This window comes from Schistocerca serialis, chromosome 3 (assembly GCF_023864345.2).
Source record: "Schistocerca serialis cubense isolate TAMUIC-IGC-003099 chromosome 3, iqSchSeri2.2, whole genome shotgun sequence".
Lineage (NCBI taxonomy): Eukaryota > Metazoa > Arthropoda > Insecta > Orthoptera > Acrididae > Schistocerca > Schistocerca serialis.
Genome location: NC_064640.1, coordinates 110444745 through 110461646, shown reverse-complemented (window position 1 = coordinate 110461646; position 16902 = coordinate 110444745). Strand labels below are relative to the sequence as shown.

General features: G+C 38.0%; 1 protein-coding gene across 2 annotated transcripts in view; it reads left to right on the top strand.

The window, feature by feature from the left end:
- The first annotated feature begins 15137 nt into the window (after positions 1-15137).
- The window catches only part of LOC126469791 (uncharacterized), a 120159-nt gene continuing 118394 nt past the window's right edge, over positions 15138-16902 (top strand). The window contains exon 1 of one of the 2 annotated variants that reach the window (XM_050097042.1): positions 15138-15247. The gene's annotated coding sequence lies outside the window, so the exon portion shown is untranslated. Of the gene's footprint in view, positions 15248-15825; positions 16218-16902 lie in introns of those variants that run through there. The other variant, XM_050097040.1, reaches the window with a different exon arrangement.

Sequence of the window (16902 nt, the reverse complement as noted above, 5' to 3'; positions counted from 1 at the left end):
AAAGAAGTCGTCGTTTAAAGTTCTTAGTGATTATTTCGAAATAAACTTGACTGATTTACTAAAAATTTTTACACAATGGCCTAATAAACATTTAGACAGACGTAGATTATATATATGAGGGGAAACAGTGTTACAGAAACTCTCAAAAACTTCTACCATCGACTGAATTCACATTTTCATGTGCTGCTCTAATAAACATACAGACAGACACAGGCCATCTATTTTTAAATATATGTAACATATGTACATAAACATCTTTCTGTACTTACTTCACAAAGATAAGTCATGGATTAATGTTGCTACCAAAAGACTCGAAAAGTACATGGAAAACGTACTTCACATTTTTCATGACACTAATAAACGTTCAGATGGGCAGAGGATACACATTTTTAAATATATGTGGTATATAAATATATAACTAATACCTATATGGAATATGTTAGCAAAAAAATCTCGAAAAGTTCTTGATTCATTTAGTTCAAATTTTTACCCAATATTCTAATAAACCCCCTGACAGACATAGGATACATATTTGTCAATGTATGATGCATGTAATATATATATAATAAATTAAGAGTTAACATTGTTAGAAAAAATCTCAAAATGTTGTCCATCAATTTAGTTAAAAATTTTACACAATACTTTTAATAAATGCTCAGAAGGGCATATGCTACATATTTTTCAAAACTATGGGGTACATAAGTGTATATGTAATACATAATGGGGAATTGTTGTTTGCAAAATATCTCGAAAAGTTCATGACTGATTTGATTCAAATATTTGCATGATACTCTAATACACATTTGTATTGACAAAGACTATGTATCCCATTAATGTATGTGGTGTATAAATGTTTATATAGTTTCAAGGGAAAATGTTGTTAGCAAAAATGTCTAAATGCTCTTGATTATTTTATTCAAAATTTTTACACAATCCTCTACTAACATTCAGGCAGACATAGACTGTCTATTTTTTAAACAATAATGTACAGAGTTTGTGTTAAATCTAACAGCAAGAAAGAAAAAGCTGTGCTGTGATACTGTATGGTTTCGTTTTCTTTCTTGCAGTCAGTTTTAACTTAGATATCTAGGCATTTAAACCATTGGACAAATTCTTTCTTCAACATATATTCTTTCTTCTTATACATAATTTCAAACAATAATTGTATACACAGCCGAGTGGTGGTTTGCTTTCTTTGTCACATTAAATTTTAAGAGGAAAGAGGAATGTTCTATTTATGGCTTCTTGAATTATGGTTGGAAACCCATGGAATCTGAATCATGCAAAGCTTTGTAATCCTACCTGTTCTTGAATTAAAAGTATGAGAAATACTATTATTGAATATACACTTCTGACATTGTCATTGTGGTGGCGATCTGTGGTATTACGAACACTGAATGAATTTTCAAGTGCCAAGATCCCTAATATCATTTATTCATATGGATGAGTAGTTTTGGCAGTTGATGGTTGCCACCTTCTGATCTGCAAAATATGGGACTGAAAATGCTAGGATACAACAAATAACATAACAGCACACATAATTATATCCAAAATTTACAATACATACATTAGCAGCATACCTATGTTTACATCATTACACAATCTTATCCTTCAGTACAGTATGTGGTGCTATCAATGTATGTCCATGTTGGTATCGTGGTCTGTACTAGAAGTCGGCATGTCAGTTTTAAAATAAGTGCTATGAACACACATATTATTCTGCTGATTATTAGTGCTCACATTTATTACCACTTTACAACTGACAGATTCCAATGTAAACATTCTTAGTGATACATAAGTACATCAGATGGTGCAGTGGTAGTTCAAATCGAAACTATCAACTCACATTGGATTAAGGCATGAATGTAATATTTCATACAATTGCATACATCTAAATTATTATCATAACGTATAAGTGAAGTCGGTATTCTACATTTAAAAAATACATCTGTAAAATCATTCATAAAAAATAATTCATACATGAACCTTTTTATATCTTTACAAAAATTTTAAAAACATTTTATGAACATTCTGCATAATTCTTTACCAAACATTTCTTTACACAAAGTCACAATCAATATGACAACCTATAACCACTTAAATGCTCTTTGTGTACAGTTAATGGTATCATATGTAGGTTGATTTTAATACAGCCAGGAATAGGTCGATATCTACAGGCATAGATGTGATATTTCATCAAGAATACATTTAAGGTAAGTGTACCAACAATGGAGCATTTTAATGTTTGTACTTTTGTTGTGAATTATGATATTTTTATGGTGATCTTATCAAGATAACATGTCTCTTGAGGTCTAGGTGGTATCTCGTCACCTGACATCTCTGTGTAATACTATCACCTGATATTTCGGTAAACACTCTTTCCATGTTTAATATAACCAATGCACAATTATTACACCATATATAATTGCATGCGCTCTTAAACTGCGCCCAGGATCTAGCATTACCAGCCCACTCTTACATATGCCTGTGCTAGAACAAATATGTTGGTGTAAGGGGGTATAGTTTGTGTTCTTGTCCCAGATGATGATTACACTAATATTTTGTCAGGATTTGTAAGTGGTGGGTCCTTGAGTTATGGCAATATGCGAACACAAGAAGTGGGTTTAAACAGTTTTATTAACAAAGGCAGAGTATAAAACACGCATGCTATGCGCACCCATCATCACTGTGTCTGACATCCTAACACCGGCTAATTACAGTCATATCGAAAGGCTCCATGGTGAGCTACGAAAAGAGACATATTCGCGCCCACGCCCGCGCCCACGCTAGTTAATACTGCGTGCTGCGGACGGCGACCAGTGCCGTACTCCCCATCGCAGGGCGGCCGGACGCGTGTCTACTGACCAAGCAAATTGTCAGCATTCCAGACAGGTCGGCTGGCGAGCGTGTGTTAACGTACTGCACAGCTGCGTGTAACCCATAGACCCTTACATCACTCTCCCCAGAGAAAGAGAGCAACCATAGGTGGTTCAAAACGACCTTCTGGGCGTTATGAATCTATTTCGCCATTTGTTGCATCAGAAGGCACTGCAAAATGTATTTTATTTGCAGACACAGTAACGTTCAGTACAGAGAAGCATGTCTTCAAGATGACAATTTCATACATGATAAATGCTGTTGACAAAAGACAAATTAATAAAATCAATAAAAACACAATACTGACAATCAAGTATGCATTAACATTACTGGATGAATCGAAGGACTTAATTCTATTTGCTGCTTCGATGAAATTTAACTCATTATTTGAAGAGATTACATTTTCATGGATGTCCTTAATTAAATTATTGTCTTCAGAAAAACTTGATAAGGACTGCTTTCCATATATTAATATGTATGATCATTGTAATAAACAGATAACATTCTAGTTAATGGAAAATGTCCAGTTACATGAAATGTAGCTGACAACACACTACACATATCAAATAGTTCACATGATAAATCACAATGTGTAGCATTCAAGATTAATCCACTATTGTTCAATTTTAGTGTAAAGGGTAGCTCAGTTGTATCATAGTTTTTACATGTAAATGTGATATCAAAGGTGGAGTTAAATGAGAAAATTATACCTTCAGAACATCGTTTAAGAAATGGATGACAAAGATGCATTAAATTCTAGGGCAATCATCTCTTGGGGGATGATTCATAAACAATTATTTCTCACAGCTGTACACTCTATCTAAGAATACTGCCGATTCAGGGCAAATTAACTTGTGACTATGTTTACACATATGCAAATCATATTCATTCAGGGGCACTAAATATCTTAGATCCTTGCTGATCAGTAGATAATCATTCAGTATGTACTTTACATGAATACCTGCATGTCTCCAATTCAAGGGGTAAGTATAAATCCTATACATTTCAAAATTATGCTTTGATGTAGCGATGGGTATAGAAACAATAACAGTTAATTCATCTTCAATCATTGAGGAGTGTGTGGTGGTTAACTCATAGTAAGCATATAAATTGTAAGAGTTAACAGGGTAAATCATAGTATATGTTGCATCTGGATTTCGTTCAATTGATAGTAGGATCTGTAAAAATTGTTCTGGATGTAGTAGTACACTGCTCAAACAATCATTTGAATTACCTTCTAAGGCTGTTCTTAAGTTAAGGGCATCAATTCTAGCATTTGATGAACTATCAGTAATCCTTAACAATACAGTGTTTAAATCTAAGTGTGCACTCACAGTATTTAATCCTTGGAATAGTTCTCAGATATTTGCGTTTGTTTCATTACGAATTACGTGGAGATGTGAGATAGATTGCTTTACAATCTGTTCATTGAAAACTGGTGTTCAAGAGCTAATATTTTGCCTTTAACTTGCAGTAGATCTGGACTAGTTAACGTACCAAAAACAGTCCAAAGGATATTCCCTCCAAAATCTAACTGGGCATGTTTATGCCTAATTAAGGTTTTGTGTTGCAAAAGCTTTCAAAAACAGTAAATCTCTTGTTCATAATTAGCAAATGTAGACTCTACCTGCATTTTGGCTGTGATACAGTTATTATACCAATATGTACCCATTTCCAAAATTGTATCATTACCCTTAACACAACGAATTAGATCAATTTGTTTCTTTACAGAATTGAACTGTTGCTGGATTTCATTCAAATTGTACTTGAGGACAAGTTTTGTATTACTTGTTGAAACTACCATGTCTGATAGTGGTTCAAACAAAACACCTGTATTCTGTGGTACTATTACTACAGCATTAGTAGAATACGCTATCATAGCAAGCATTAGAATAAAAATGAACATGGTTAATTAGTTCTAAATACTATAGTTAACAATGAACATAAAATAAATGAGTTTCTTGTGATAACCTATGGAATAAAAGGTTTAGTTTCACTTGTGCACTCGTGCAATAGCTTCAATACTAAATTTTCACAACACATTAACATAAGCACATGGCTGAAATAAACACACTCTCAGTCAGTCCTCGTCGTCTTGCGATACTACAGGAAATCTACCCAGAAATGGTTTTACACGACTGACATGAACGACAATCGAATGAAAGGGCAGTTGGAGCTTAAGAGTGACTGGCGACAACACCTCCAAGATTGAATACGGTCCTTTCCAAAACTTCTTAAACTTTTTGACTTGTCTCTTCTTTAACAGTATGTTGCTCAGATACACACGATCTCCAACTCGATACTGTGGCACTACTGCTTGGCGGTCATGTTGTCTTGCTTCCTGAAGAAAGGATTGATGATTCCGCTGTTTCTCTCCCCTCCATGCTTCCTTTAGCTTGTGTGCAAGATCCCTTACGTGTTCATTGTTGATTCCGGCAGTCGATCGTTCTAACTCCAAGGGTGAATGCATTCTTCTTCCATAGACGATCTCATATGGACTTAGGCCAGTTGAGCCGTGCATTTTGGCATTGTGACAACTTACCAAGTACGGTAAACAGACATCCCAATTATCGTGTTTGCTGCTCACATAACGGCTAACCATTTTAATAATTCTGTTTAATGGGAAATACTATGAGCAAACGGATGGAGTCGCAATGGGCAGCTCACTCTCGCCGGTGGTCGCGAATTTGTTCATGGAGTACTTCGAGGAGGAAGCCTTGGCGTCATCCAATTGGAAACCTACTTGTTTCTTCCGTTATGTCGATGACACGTTCCTCATCTGGTCCCATGGTAGGGACAAGCTCCTGGATTTCCTTACTTAAACTTCATACATCCAAACACCAAATTCACTATGGAGACCGAAGCAGAAGGAAGATTACCATTCCTGGACGTCATGGTCAAGAGAAGAGCTGATGGTAACTTGAGCCATGTTGTGTACAGGAAGAAAACGCACACTGAACTGTACCTGCATGAAGATAGCTGCCACCACCTTTCTCAGAGGAATGGAGTACCAAAAACACTAGTACACAGGGCGTGCAGCATCTCAGACACAGAGAATCTGCCAAGTAATTGGAACACCTCAAAACCGTGTTCCGAAAAAACCGGTACTCGGAATGGCAGATTAGACGCACTCTCCGTCCCACCACCACAGCACAAGCTGTGGAGACAGATGAAGTCACGGAAGAAGAGGTTGCCACTGCCTTTATTCCGTACAATGGCGCACTATCGGGGAAAATCGGTCGTATATTAAAGAAACACCGAGTTAAAACCGTCTTTTGCCCGCCCAATAAAACACAGGCATTACTGGGAAGTGTGAAAGATGACCTCGGTTTGAGGAAGGCCGGCATATACGAAATTCCCTGTGAGTGTGGGAAGACTTATATCGAACAAACAGTACGCACCATCGAAGATCGTTGCAAAGAACATCAAAGGCACACTCGACTGAAATATCCGAATAGGTCGGCGGTAGCAGAGCACTGTTTGTCCGAGAAACACGAGATGGATTATGACCGTACCAAGATCCTGGCTCAGACCTCTAAATATTGGGACAACATTATAAGGGAGGCTATCGAAATTCGCACCAGGGAAGATCTTATCAACCGAGATTGCGGCTACAATCTCAGCAAGGCTTGGGACCCGGCATTGAATGTAATTAAGAAAACTCTCAGCAAGAAGTACGAACTGGCGACCAGGTCGGACGTAGCAACCACATCGACGCTACGACAGATTCCGACGCCCATGTCTTCGCGACCGCCGGTGCGCGGGCGCCGACGGCGAAGAGAGCGGCCCGGAGGGGATTTAAATCGGTCGCCCGCCCTCGGGAGCTCTGTTTGTCAGCGCACCTGACGATGGCGACATGTCTGATCGCCGAAATATTGTTCCCGTTGGACCGGCAGTGTAACCATGGACTGTTCGAGCAACAAACACGCCGGGAGAAACTGAAGAATCACATTTTAATAATTGTTCTGTGGACTCGCTCGACTCTTCCATTCCCTTCAGGGTGTGCTGGTGTAGTCCATAACTGAGTTATTTTCATGAGCTTACACGTCTGTTTAAGTAATTCACTCATAAAATTCGTTCCTTGATCAGTAATTATACTTAATGGTGATCCAAACTTAAGAATCCATTATTTTACAAAAACTTTAGCTATAGTCTCATCGCTCTGATCAGGTATTGGTATCATGAGAAGGTATCTAAAGAAATGATCTAACATTGTCAATATGTATTTGTTTCCATCTTTAGTCTTAGGCAACGGTCTTACGACATCTAGTTCTACTTGTTCAAATGGTTCACTTGTTTCTGGCAGTTCTTGCAATGGTGCTCTACCTTTTCCTACATTATTCCGTCTGTTACAGGAATCACATTGTGAAACAAACTCGAAAACGTCAGCTTTGCGGCTTGGCCACCAAAACGTTTGAGCTATTTTAATGTTTGTTGCCTTCTTACCCCAATGTCCTGATAATAAAGAATCGTGTTGTTCTTTCATGATTTGCTCTTTGATGCTTTGTGACATAACCAGGCGGTTTCCTTTACTAGTGATTTTGTACAATTATCCATATATTTCAACAAAAAATTGATCATTTTTCCATAATTTGCATTGTGGATTTTCTTCTTGAGCTGCTTTTAACTCTTCTTCCGAATTATTGTAACACAAATATTGACTTTTCGACTCACTGCATCAGCATTCACGTGTTGTTTACCAGGTCGATGAATAACCTTAAATTGGTACTCACTCAGTCTTAATGCCCATCTTGTTAATCTGGAACTTGGATCCTTTAAGCTCAATAACCATTTAAGTGCGGCATGATATGTAATAACTGTAAATTCTCTTCCTGTTAAGAAACATCTGTTATGTGTTATATCAAAAACCAAAGCACAAAGCTCCTTCTCAGTAGTAGTATAATTACATTCTGCTTTGTTTAATTGTCTGGAAGCAAATGAGATCAGATGTTCATGAGCATCAACTTCCTGAGACAAGATTGCACCTATGGCAAAATTGGATGCATCTGTTGAAAGAATAAAAGGTTTACTGAAATCCAGATAGGCTAACATTGGGGCTGTGGTTAGAGCAGTTTTAAGTTCTTCCATTGCCTTTTAGCATTCTTTTGACCAATTAAATGTGGCTCCTTTCTTCAGTAGCTGTGTCACTGGATGTACTATGTTCACATAAACAGCTATAAATTTTCTGTAGAAATTTGACACTCCCAAGAATGATTGTAGTTCTTTCAAATTCTATGGTTCAGGAAAATTCTTTACATCTTCAATTAATTTTGGATCAGATCGAACACCTTCACTGGAAATAACATGACCAAGATAGTTAATTTTACTTTGTGCAAACTGACATTTATCTATTGATAAAGACAGGTTTGTGCTTCTTACACGCTCAAAAACAGCTTGTAGTCTCTCAATATGCTGCTTCATGTTTTCACCAAAAATTATCACATCATCAAGGTAAACAAGTGCTTGTGTTGGGGTGAGCCATCGTAAAACTGAATCCATCAGGCGTTGAAATGTAGCTGGAGCATTACGAAGTCCAAATGGCATACGAAGATATTTGTGTACTCCTGTTGCTGTTACAAATGAAGTTTTATGCTTGATCATCTGGATGCACTGTTAACTGGTGGTAACCACTTGTTAAATCACATATTGAAAAAATTCGACATCTGCCCAAGTAATCCAAGGTTTCCACTAACTTTGGCAAGGGGTAAATGTCAGGTGTGGTCACAGTATTCAAAGATCGGTAATCAACACAAAGACGGAACTGTGGTTCTCCAGAAATTGATTTCTTCTTTACAATTACAACAGGTGAACGCCACAGTGGGTCTGAAGTATCTCTTGGTTTTACAATTCCGGCTTCTAATTGTTCTTTAACCATGTCTTCTACCAACTCTCTTTGACTAAATAGTAGTCGGTAAGGTTTCTGTGTGATTGGGGCTGCATTCCCTGTATGAATACGATGCTGAACTAAATGAGTGGCAGGTAAATTTGCACGTTCTCGTAATAAATCTGCATACTCCAGCAAAACAGGCGCTAAAATCTTCTATTCATCAGCTGTCAAATATCCTATCTTCTTCCAAATATTGCACCGCAGTTCATTATGAACTTGGTCTCATCGTTGTAATTTTGCTGCACTGTTACAAAAATCTGTGTTTATAACTGCAGCATTTGTTACCTCATCTGGAATCTGTATTACATCATTTTTACTTACACTCGACACTTCAGGAACTTTTGTTTCTCGTGGCAAAACAACATCCTCATTGCTCATGTTCGTTGTTGTAACCGGGACTTTTGTGACATTCTGTCTCACGACTGTAGCGACACCTACACTTATAGCAACATAACAATGCATTGTATCCAATAACTCATATTTCTCGGATCGCTCAATTAATAACAAAGTTCCTTCCTTGCATCGGGGTGACTTAACTTCAACGTAGATTGTCTTTCCTGCTCTCTTGGGAATTTGCTGAGGCTGATCATTTGAACATCGACTCGGAGGGTTTGAACTGATGCATCGCTTGGGCGGTCCATTCCCATGACGTCAGTATTGCTGCTCCTTTGAGTACGATCTGAAGAACGATTTCCTAGGTTGTAGTTGCTACAGCCTAGTCTGATCTTTCTTTCTGCGACAAATATCTCTGCCTCGTTAGCGGACAAGAAATCAAATCTAAGTACACCGTCATAACGTGTTTCATTATTTGAATCTACTTGCACTCTTGCTATGTGTTTTTCTTTATTTTTACCTCCATTTTGGCCTTGGCCAAGAATTAATTCTATGTCAACTTCTCCATAGTTACGTAGCTCTCCTCCGTTTAACCCTCGCACTTTTAATAGCGGCGGTTTCAATTTACCCCGTTTATCTATGCAACACCACATTAATGAGGTCAGTGCTCATGTGTCAATAAGTAGTTTGATGTTTCTTCCACGATGTACAGCACCTATCACGAAGTCATTTTCGGTCTGATTTTCGCTGGAACTAACAGGAATCTGGCAAGGGGCGGATGGTGTGGTGGCCCGTACGTCCCCATACTCGTTAAAAATCTAGCAGATTGTCTGTTGTTCGCCTTGCCTTTCTTCTTGTTGACACAGCCTCTCGAAACATGACTGTGAATCCCGCAATGATAGCAGATTGGATTCTCTTTACAATCCTTATGCTTGTGACACAGCTTATTGCATCTGTAGCATTGTGCTGTTGTGTTGGAAACTCTGAGTTCTTGTTTCTGCATCTCATTTGGTCGTCTTAGTGCTTCAACGAAACCAACAGCTGATTCTACTGCTTCCTGAAACGTTTTACATTGCGCCAATCTAATAGCTTTGCTGCCTTCCTCTCCATGTAACCCATGAATGAATGTGTCCAAGGCTCTCTGGTCAGCTTTGAACAACTGAATGCGATTTTCATTTTCATCTTCTACTAACTCGTACGTTTGAGCGTTGATGTTTCGAATTCTGTCGGCAAACTGCTATACAGATTTGCCTCGTCGCATTCGCAAACTGTAAAACTGCTCCCTGTAAAATCTGATCACGTTTTTACGTTTAAATCTCTGAACAGCAATCGTTCTAAACTCATTGTAATCTTCTGTTTTCACGCAAGTAGGCTCCGCGCTAATGAAATCTTGTGCTGCTCCCTGAATTCTTAATTTGGCAACCACTAACTTATCGGAAGCTATCCATGATCGAAACAGGGCCGCACCTTCAAGTTTACGAAAAAACACTTTCACGTCATCTTCGGGTTTCCCGCTAAATACTGGTACTGATGGCAATAATGAAAAATTCTTTATTGTAGTTGTACCTGTACTGCATGAACTATCATTTGACAAGTCTCTCGGAATGTTACGCTTGCTTCTTTCTGCTTTTAACTGCCGAATCACTTCTTGCAGTTCATTAATAACAGTTTGTAGATCGACAGTGTTGCTCTGACTGCATTGCGACATTTTGTCTAATTTAACGCCAATGAGTCACTCAAATGTAAAATAAAAATCCATCAATGTCTTTCGTATTCTAAGCAAACTGGGGTAGACCAACCTGAATTCCAGCATTGGATGTCCCCACGTAGTCGGAAGATGTTCACACTGCTGCTATTCGAAGTTCACGTTGTACTGCGCCTCTTCAGGACTGTAGATTTTCCATAATTATCCCTCTTCCGACACCACTTCTATAAGGGGGTACAGTTTGTGTTCTTGCTCCAGATGATGATTACACGAATATTTTGTCAGGATTTGTAAGTGGTGTATCCTTGAGGTACGGCAATATGCGAACACGAGAAGTAAGTTTAAACAGTTTCATTAACAAAGACGGATTATACAACATGCATGCTATGCGCACCCATCATCACTGTGTCTGACATCCTAAAGCCGGCTAATTACGGTTGTATCGAAAGGCTCCATGGTGAGCTAAGAAAAGAGACATATTCGCGCCTGAGGCCGCGCTAGTTAATACTGCGCACTGCGGACGGCGGCCAGTGGCGTACTCCCCCTCGCAGTGCGGCCGGACGGGCGTCTACTGACCAAGCAAATTGTCAGCATTCCAGACAGGTCGGCTGGCGAGCGCGTGTTAATGCACAGCACAGCTGCATGCAACCCGTAGACCCTTACATTGACGTTATATTCATCTGAGATGACTAATGTCAAAATGCCATAATGTAACAAATATGTCCAGTATCCAAATCAACATAATTTGAAAACATTACTTGCAAAAAATCCTTAAGGCAATTCCTCATACAGAATTACATTCTATGCCAATTTTGATCTAACAAACTTTTTCTAAAATATTTAAAATTTTTTTAACAACAGGCTGTTTTCTTATGTAAAAATATGGTTAGGATTATTGTTATTCTGATTGATTACACATTTAAATAGCATTTTGTGTCTACTTATTTTATCATAAAATATGTGGTTCAAATGGCTCTGAGCACTATGGGACTCAACTGCTGAGGTCATTAGTCCCCTAGAACTTAGAACTAGTTAAACCTAACTAACCTAAGGACATCACAAACATCCATGCCCGAGGCAGGATTCGAACCTGTGACCGTAGCGGTCTTGCGGTTCCAGACTGCAGTGCCTTTAACCGCACGGCCACTTCAGCCGACCAAAATATGTGTTATTTTTATGTAATTAAAGCTTGAAAATCATTAACTATCAAGATCTGGTCATGTGATCGAAAATGTTTTGTTATTAGCTAATGCTCTGGTGACGTCACAGGCTATACTTGTGTTATAGGAGCGTTAGCTAAAGTTATGAGGTTATTATGTATATTTATTGTAAACAGTTTAGTGATTTAGTGATGGGAACGCAATTACAACTTTTAAGTAACGGTAGTAAGGAATTTTGTGAATGCTGATAATGGAAGCCTTGCAAAAGTTGATCGTTGATGCTCCCCCATTTAGAGTGGCAATATGTGCACGATGGCTATTCTTTTCCCTGCTTCCTGCAGCATCATTAAGCTCACTCAAACCTGTCAACTATCAGTCATGAGCTACGTTACGAAGCACGAAACACCTATTCTTGGTAAAACTTAGAGGTGATTTCCTATGTAGAAGACACTCAGCAGAGAGAGAGAGAGAGCATCTGTCAGGCGTTCTGCAGTGCAACGGATAGCACATAGAACTGTAGTGCAATAGGTCACATGTTCGAAACCTGGAAGGGTTTTTCTGACAGTTATTAAATGAAATACGAACTGATTGTAACAGTTATCTCGATAGTAGGATATATTATATACAGCTTCACATTAGTGTTGGTCCGGAAAAAATTTTTAATCTGCCAGGAAATTTCATATCAGTACACATTCCGCTGCACTGGAAATCTCATTTTGGAAACATCACCCAAGCTGTGGCAAAGCCATGTCTCCACAATATCCTTTCTTCCAGGAGTGCTAGTTCTTCAAGGTTTGCAGGAGAGCTTCTGTGAAGTTAGGAAGGTAAGAGACAAGGTACTGGCAGAGGTAAAGCTGTGAGGATGGTCTGTGAGTCGTGCTTGGGTAGCTCAATTGGGAGAGCACTTGCTCACAAAAGGCAAAGGTCCTGAGTTCGAGTCTTGGTCCTGCACACAGTTTTAATCTGCCAGAAAGTTTCATATCAGCACACACTCCGCTGCAGAGTGAAAATCTCATTCTGGAGTCAAATACCTATTCATAATATCAAATTGCATAAAATGAACCTAAAACTTTATTAAAAAAGTATGGCATTATAAGACACACACAAGAATTTTTAAAAGATATTTTAGGTTCAATTACAGTTAAAAGTGAACTATGTTGTAATTTTAAATCACAAGCATACAATTCTATGTGGTGATCACTACAAAATGTACTTGTCTCAATGTTTTTGAACTTTTATTTTGCTTTAATATATGTAACAATTCATCCTTTTCCCATATTAGTTCTGAATGAGTAAGTTGCTACAGTATAATCTTTTATATGTAACTTATTTAACTCGGTAGCTATTTGGTGCTCAGATAGATGCAGGATGTCTGTCTTTTCAGAGCTATCTAAATTTTCCAAACAGCCAAGAAGCTCTTCTACTTTATTACTCAAGCCTCTGATATTTTGATGAAATATGCTAACCTGATTTTTCTGTACATTCTTAAGCACTTTCTGGTTCTTTTCTGTTATTCTGATTTCTTTCAAAACAGGGTGGCTAGATCCATATTCTAACCTAAAAAGAACATGTTTCTGACCCCAGTAACCTCTGGGATCTTGCTTTGTGTGATGGTAGCCTCCTGTACACATTCTGCAAGATGCTCAGACAACCTATCTTTCCTTCTAATATTCAGATGTGACTAGTAAATCTCCAGGCAGTGCACTCATATGATTGAATTTACTCATTATTAGAGTATTGAAGGGCGCTCAGTTCTAATTGTTAAAAACCACTGAAAAGCCAATATCACACGAAATATGTTTTATTCGAGACAACCGGTTTCAACAATCTTTGCTGTCATCTTCAGGTTTTAAACATCTTTTTGTAGTAAAACATGTTCATTTTACGCTGAAGCTCACGCACAAAATGTTAGGTGGATAAAAATGAGCACATTATACATGTTCGTCATCCCTAAAATACTTAAAAGCACAGAGCACCTTGTCCAAAAGGCCATGCCCATATATATATTGCTCACAGATGCATGTTTCATGTTAGAAATATGGTACAGAATAACACATCTGTTTACATATGCTGGACCCAATATGTAAACAGATGCGCTATTGTGTACTGTATTTGTATCATTTAACAAATATCTGTGAGCAATATGTATATGGACATGTCCTTTTGAATAAGGTGCTTTGAGTTTTTAAGTATTTTAGGGATGACAAACTTTTATAATACGCTGAATTTTATCCACTTCACATCATGTACATGATGTTCATCGTAAAATGAATATGGTTTACCACAAAAAGATGTTTAAGACCTGAAGATGACAGTATAGACTGCTGAAATCAGTTGTCTTGAATTACAAATTTTTATGCGATCTTCACTTTTGAATGGTTTTTAGCACTCATATAAGGTTTCATTCCAGTCAGCAGTAGCTCAGCTCAGTGTTCACACGGCTCACAGCAGCAGCTGCTCATGGCACTGTAGGACCTTCACAAAACTCACATAATATGTGTGTGTAGTTGCTAATCATATTTCATCCAGGTCATCCCTAATGCTGCAATTACTGTCCTTAGCCAGGATGTTCTGCACTCCACCTACTACAATAACCTGATCCTCTTAATCCAAATATTTGCACAAATTCCTTATGTTCTCTTTCTCCTAGCTAAACCTGTCACTTGACTTGCAATACTTGCGATCTGTCTCCCCAGTCCTGATTTGTCCTGCACCATCTGGCCTACACCCCTGCCTTGGCTACTACGTAGCATTATATATTTATAACATCAGTATATATGTGTATGTCAGTATGTACAGCGTCTAATCTCTTTTGTTACCGATCTAGACTTAGTTTCTTTGCTACAAGTCCGCTGAACACTACTGTGACCTACAACTGGATGAAGATACTCCGCTCCTACTTCAAGTCACAAGTCAATTTTATTCGATACTACAATGTCAAAAGTGGATGAAGGTGTTGAACAGTTACTCCTCTTTCATCCACTGCTTGATACCTTCACCCAGTTGCTAAGATTTTTTTCCACTTTCAACCTATCTAGATCAAATTTCGCGGGCACTAATTCAGCTGGAAGGGCACAAATCTTTGTCTCCTGTTCAGCGATTTTCTTGTCTTTTTCGCTGAGCCTATGGGAGAGTCTAGTTGATTTCCCATTGAGGTCCCTGCTGCACGTATGACATGCTGATGACATTCTGTTTGCAAGTATCTCTGTGTGTTCACACCACGTCAACTGAGAATCAATAGGTATAACGTCTTAATCATTGCAGCGCTCGGTGCATAGGACACATGTAAGTTCCACCACCACTCCTTACAGTAAGTGCTAATGGAATCAAACTAAAAGTAAACGAGCTAGCATACAAAATTAAAAACTGAAGTGCTAAAGGAATCAAACTAAAAGTAAATGAGCTAGCATACAAAATTCAAAACCGAACTGTCAGACTGAGAAGTGAAATACGTAAATACTTAACGGCCTATTAAACAATACTGTTTATTAAGCCAAGATTACTAGCACAGTTACTATGACATATCCAGTATCCTTATAAATTGATCTACGAATGAATACTACTACTACTACTAATACTACTACTGAAGAGTTACTAATTCGTCAACAGTGCGAACTACTGGAGAAATGTTCAGCCTGTTACTATTTTAAAAGCTCCTCATTACCATAAACTGACTACACTTTTATGAGAACGGGTTAACACTACTGTTGCTGTGAATCTACGGGCTGGTAACAGTAGTGTACATTGTACACGATACCATCAGATGTGTCCAACTTCCGTTCGACGAAACTAGGAAGTATTTTGAGTAAGTGCTTCAGTGTTTCCAAACTTACCCAATCGACATTCATATGCGATAGATCGAAGATACCAAAACGTAAACAAATGTCAACGCGCTATACATGAGATTGTGTTGGTTTATAAACGTGTTGTTGACATTTTTTGTAGTATTTATCGTAGAGATAGGCAAAATAAGGGTTTTCATTGCTTCATAAATGCAGCTTTAAAGAATAGTTAGACGACGATGTACTTACTAGACCTTAAGAATTATTTTGTGCGAGTATGCAAAACCTGTGGTACGAAGTATTGTTTAAACGTGTGTAATAGTGCTAATCGTGCATTCAGGACCAATGAAAAGCGTATGTGGCATTCTTAGCGCCGAATTACGGCTACACTTCCGTTTAAAGAATACATTAGACTCTTACCACTGGAAGTTGTAGCACGGTGATACAGGAATCTACTAGGGACGCCCGGAAATGTAAGTTCTCGGTTGCTTGACAAGTTTTAATTCAATTTTTCGCTTGTAATAGTTGTTGCGACACGACTGTGTACGATACATGTAATTCTTAAGCTCTTGGTTCAAGTGTTGTAATCTAAACTCACTTTTCCTTAATCAAGAATGCTTCTGGTAATTTACGACATATTGTAAAATTATGCAGGAAATGCTTCCATTTTAGTGTAAATGGGTCAATGGAGGCGTCTGATAACACCATGTTCTGTAAGTGACCTGAATTGTTCTACAGCTATGAAATTTTCATGTACAACGAAACCAATGATGCTTGTATTTAACACACACTGCTGTTTACTAGAGCAATTGACAACAAAAGGTAATACACAAACATTGCTGACAATAATGTGTATTCTATGGCACAATTGCCTTGGGTGAAAAAGTCAGCAAATGGGAGAAGTATGTCTCTTTCCATATTTTGGTTAATGTTGAACTACTACTTCTGAGAAAAAATCGGTAGGCGATAGTTTCTAGTTAAATATCAGATTAAGATTTTTTAGTGTCAAATTCTTTCTTTGTTTATTAATTTCATTTGTTCATATTTAGACAAATTTCTTTCAATGGGGTCCATATTCATTATTTATAGCAGAGCAACTTAATATGAGAATAATTGAAAAAATGGGGTATACACAAAAAGTTCATGAGGCAGACATAT